This window comes from Bactrocera oleae, chromosome 5 (genome assembly GCF_042242935.1).
Source record: "Bactrocera oleae isolate idBacOlea1 chromosome 5, idBacOlea1, whole genome shotgun sequence".
NCBI classification, from domain to species: Eukaryota; Metazoa; Arthropoda; class Insecta; order Diptera; family Tephritidae; genus Bactrocera; species Bactrocera oleae.
This window is the reverse complement of record NC_091539.1, coordinates 52,662,853-52,668,558: the sequence shown is the minus strand read 5'-3', so window position 1 is coordinate 52,668,558 and position 5,706 is coordinate 52,662,853. Positions and strand designations below refer to the sequence as shown.

General features: G+C 31.2%; 1 long non-coding RNA gene across 1 annotated transcript; it reads left to right on the top strand.

Moving 5' to 3' along the window:
- Positions 1-1,245: 1,245 nt before the first annotated feature.
- On the top strand, positions 1,246-4,510 carry LOC138857392 (uncharacterized). The gene is made up of 2 exons (XR_011396458.1): positions 1,246-3,042; positions 3,300-4,510. It is a non-coding gene; the product is annotated as an uncharacterized lncRNA (long non-coding RNA).
- The last annotated feature ends 1,196 nt before the right edge of the window (positions 4,511-5,706 follow it).

The window sequence follows — 5,706 nt, the reverse complement described above, 5'->3', positions numbered from 1 at the left end:
AAAATACATACTAATAAATTGGAAGCAATAGGTGATAAGATTTAGTAAGATGTTAGTTTACAAATACGATCTAACAATTTATTATGCAACGGTTACATTGATCGAGGTTTTGAAATTTCGGTTAGAAACATTAGAATTAAATTTGTTAACCTATCTAATCAAATGACCTTATGATTTATGCTTCGCTTACTAAGTACTAAAAGTTCGAGTTCTATTTGCACATAATTATTTTGCAATTTCAATGTAGCACCCTATATTGGCGTAACTTCCAATAACTTACAGATATTTATTTAAATTATGCCAATGATATATTTGTAGTACTGTGTAGAATATTCGATTGAATTATATCACCAGACATCAACAAGTCTCATACTATAAATATAGGTACTTGCGAATATAATTTCCACAAAAAAAAATATATTTAAATATATACATGCATGTATGTATGTAAGTAGGAGCATTCAAGCAAATATTTATAGTACAAATGAAAATTTGTTGTAGTGGCGGCGCTATTAATTTCAATTGATATAAAATTGCTAAACAACAGAACATATGAATGTGTCAAGTGACAATTGAGGACTCTGTTTCTCAATTAAGTGAACCAATGTGGATAATTTGCCAACTTGCAACAAGCTAGAGAAGTAAAAGTGTAGCATTTTATAAAGATGTTAGGCTTTTCTATATCTATTATAGGTATACATTCACAATAAAGAAACTAGAAAAACTACTAGAAAAGAAAGAACTACTGACAAGAATTACGAGAATTTGAACCGATATAAAAAAAAAACAGTGGTGGAGAATTCATTTTAGGTGTTTTTGGCAGAGAACATCTTGAAACCGAACGTACATTGGGAGAACTGAGTGAAAACAAGGAATGAACGCAGATGAATTTATGAGTGATTTTTATATGACGTCACACTAGCGTTATACTAAGAGGAGTGTTAAAAAACAAGGTTATGAATTATTAACTTAAGAGATCTTGCTACAGATAATAGTAGCCTGCACCTGTACGTGGAAGAAAACTGGTTAAAAGTCATTATTGCACTCGATAACCTTTTGCACAAAAATCCTTCAAAAAACAATACTTAAACATTACTGATAAAAAACTGATCTCGTGTAGATATGATATGAAATTTTTTAAACAATTGTAAAAAAAATCGCATATGTAATTCTAAGAAATTTTATATAATCGAGATTGTTATGCATACTTATATACATTTATATTATTGATATTCATCATGTAGACACATACATACATACACACAAACATAATTTGACCATGACTTCCAATCATCTCTTGACGATGCAAGATAATTAAGTACTTCAATCGTAAATTTACCCATTAAGAAAACTTTCTTAAAAAAAGCTTAAATAATTGCATTATCAGGCATAGAGTACATACATACATACATAAGGAGTGGTTCGAAGTAATCGCATACAAATCGAGACTCATCTACTTATTTACTTACTCATCGTAATTGAAATACTTCCAAAAACAAGAACAAACGTTAACTTCGGTTGCACCGAAGCTATAATACCCTTCACCAATACAAAATATTCATTACAAGAACTTGATTCCGTTCATTTCTTCGGAGTTTGCATTGTTGCCTTAGATAATAATTCATTCCAAATTTCGTGAAGATGTTTCGTCAAATGAAAAAGTTTTCCATTCAAGCACTTGATTCCGTTCGTTCAATTTATATGACAGCTATATGCTATAGTAGTCTTGGAGAGAAAAGAACATGTACAAAATTTCACATCGATATCTCAAAAACTCAAGGACTAGTTCGGGCATATACAGACAGAAGGACATGGCAAAATCAGCTTAGCTTATCATGCTGGTCATTTAGATATATATTATTATTAGGGTCTCCGACGTTTCCTTCTGGATGTTACAAATATCGTGGCGAACTTAATATTCCCTGTACAAGGCATAATAACCACATCATTCCGTTTAAAAATTAATGGGTGTGCTAGGTATGTAGCATATACTTCATGATAGTATCACACATTTTAAACAACACGTTTCGGCACTGAGTCAAATTCAAGGAAGTTCCCACAATTCGTATTAAACTATACTTACAAGTGCAATTGTAAGTAGAAAACGTTCAACACTTGACCGAACCCTATCACCTCTTCTTTATAGTAGTTATCATTAAAATTATAAAAAATAAAAATAATCCACACAGAAGATTACGCATTGCTAACAAAGCCGGGAATTAGTCGGGTGGTTTGCCACATAAAAATAATAAAGATTAAGAAGCTTCATCAGAAATATACCCACAATGATACACTTTCTTAACCAATATTATACAAGTATGTTGCAATGTAGTCATAAATAAACTTAATCAGTTCCATATAGTCTTCGTAGAATTTGCTTGACAAAATCATAAATATTTATTGTTTTAAATTATTTAGAAGGAATAAGAGCATGATTCAGACACAATATGAAAAACTTAATTTAGTAGTTGGAAATTTTTAATTGTGTCGCAAAATATACATATCTAACAATATGAACATTCTAACTCGATAACAGTAACCGAGTCGTATTAAAAAATCATGGAGATTTTAAGCAGGCTGCATCGTTGCTCAGAAAATTTTTGTACTTTTATAGTGTAGTTCAGCCCACAGTTTTTCGCAGTAACATATTTTAATGAATTATTGAATCTAACTTGATCAAAATTATATATTTATGAGACAATATGAACACTGAAGTCTTTGCAAAAGAAAAGAGTGAGATAAAACAAAACATCAATATACCATATGTACCTGTAGAAAATAAATATTTAATATTCATTAGGAATTTATAATGGTTTTAGAAGTTTTAAATAAGCTACTTTCAATTTTTTACAACTTTTTTTTAGTAATCTAATCACTAATCTTGAATTTCATGAACAACAAGGACACAAAAAATCAAAATATCGGGGTCGCTATATGGCGTTAGAAAGATAAGAAATCGTATTGAGAGCGCGGCAAGATGGACAAACTAAAAATAACAAACCCAAAAACTTGGTTATTTGAATTTTTCACAGAAATATTGAGGTATGCGAAAAAAGTCTATATACAAAAGTTTTAGATTTCATTACCTACAACATACTCATATAACTTTTTTCTATAGGACTCGAAGTTTTGCCGAATGATATCTCGATGATAAACTGTTTTTAACCCATAAGGATTCAACCACGCCCATCCCATTCCTTTTCCCGACCTCAGATTGCCCCTAAATTATTTTTCCTTTAATGTTTGTAATTTAGCTTTCGTTTCTGATGAATTTCTATTATTTTTTATAATTTTCAAAGGTTTCTGCACTAGTCGAAAAGGCAAAACGCAAGCCAAGCTACTGAATATGCGAATAGAGTTTATGGCCTGGATGATGTAACAGCCAATTAATCAAAGATGCACCACGCTCTGGAAAGCCAATTGTTGACAATATCGATAAAATAATGGAAATCATCGAGTTCGACATGTAAGCATGTGAATTGCTGCTGAATCTCAATAAATTTGATCGATCCAAAAACGGGCTTGCAACAACGTCAAGTGAAAATGGTCGTAGTGGTATCACTTTGGGCCGGTACAAAAAGGCCAAGCTAGAATTGACGGTCAGAAAGGTTTTGCTATGTGTTTGGTAAGATTGGCAGAGAAACATCTACTAAGAGCTGATGACAGGGCACATACATCGATATTGACTCCCTAGAAGCGCCGAGAGCTTGGTTGACAGGTTTCTTATACAGCCAATTCATAGTACCCATCTGACACCACGTGATTACTACATTCTAATGCCTATGGCGAATGATTTTGCGGGTGAAAAAAAGCTTGTGAAAATCTACTGTTCCAGTTTTCTGCCAATAGGGACAAGGGTTTGTATGAGAGAGCCAAAATGGCAACATGTTTTTGAATAAAACGGTGCATACATCGGATTCTAACTATGCTAATTAAGACATTCAGTTTAATACAAAAATAATGGATTTTTCAACCCATTATATTATGCGTAAGGCTTGTAAGAAATATTCGGCTAATAATAGGATCCTTTAAAATTGGGCCGTTCTTTGTTGGCGCTATCTCACAGAGAAGTTTGTTTGAAAGATGGTTACATATAATATATGTAATTTATAATTATATAAATTTTGAAGAAAATATTTAAATATATAATATATACGAATATATATAATATATATTGTATGAATATACGCAAATATTACAAACACAAATACATTAACAATTCCAAATTGAATAAAGCTTAAAAATTTCTGAATGAAACAAAGAAATATCCAATATTTGTTCACATAGAAATAGAAAACGTAAACATCCTTCCGTCAGAGAAGTAATAAATAAATAATATGTAGTAAAATAAACCACATCGTCATTATAAAATTCCACTGAATTATTATAACGCAATAATATTTTTTTTAAATTTTGAGAAAGCGACACACCTCCTCAGAGGCACACATATAAATACATACTATGTATACTATATGTACATATATGCATACATATTAAATGAAAATATAAATGTAAATGTGTTCATTTGTTTGGGTGTCTATTATGAGGTTATCACCGTAATTTAAAAATCCCCCAAAAAGAATTTTGCTTCTACATAAATGTAAGTATGTGTGTGCACATGATTCGAAACAATAACATACGTATTAGATATGCGTATATATTATACATATATGTAGGTACATATATTTACCATGATCATTTTATGGCAGTACATGAACTTTTTGGCAAGAGTAAAGATAAGCTTTCGTACATCGACCTGAAGGTGATTCGAAAGACATGTGGTTTTTTGGACACACATACATACATCTGTACAAATATATGTATAAACAAATTTACATATATACTCGTACATATTTCGGCTATGTAAGTGCCAAAAAATTAAAAACGGTGTTTTTTCAAATTCTCATATGTATTCATTTAAATTTTATTGTCTGTAAATTGCCATCAATTTTACTCTCGTGCCTGTGCAGTCGAGCGTAGTCCACTTTGATTAGCAAGTGCGATGGTGGCAAGAGTTGTGGGTGGCTATTATCGAACACATTATGTACGTACATACGAGTACATATGTACAATATATGTAATATATGAAAATACGTTTGTGTAAATAACAATACACGTTAATTATATGAGGAGAATAAAATATAATGGAAAATATAACAAAACACCTGTGTTAAATTTCCATTCCGCTAATATAGGGTATTAGTGAAATGATATTCCAATTACGCGTTGCCATATTTTAGTTAATTTGATTATTATCTTCACTTTTTATTTATTTTTACAGTAATTTTATTTTATCAAATTAAAACATTTCCGAAAAGTTTTTAAATTTGTTTTTTCTTTTTTTGCGTTTTGTTTTCCCTTACTATGAGGAAAGAAAAAACTCGATGACGAATCCGGAGAATATAGTGTATCGGTGAATTTAGCTAGACCACTCACTAATGGTTGCTTCGCATGACGGAGAGACTGGATAACCCTCAAAAAGACATTGCAATATTAAGTAGAGTAAGTTTTAGGCAACAGGTATCGACACGAATTTTTAAGGCATCTTATCCTAGTCCTTAAATTATATGCAAGCCCGAATGGCTTGTGTAGAATTCTTTAACTTTTTTCTGCTCTTCAATTTTTACCAACATTTCTCCGAAGGAATTAATAGCTGTCTTCGATTCTTCAATTCTCTGTTCACTGTCTTTGTGCGCTGCTCTCTCG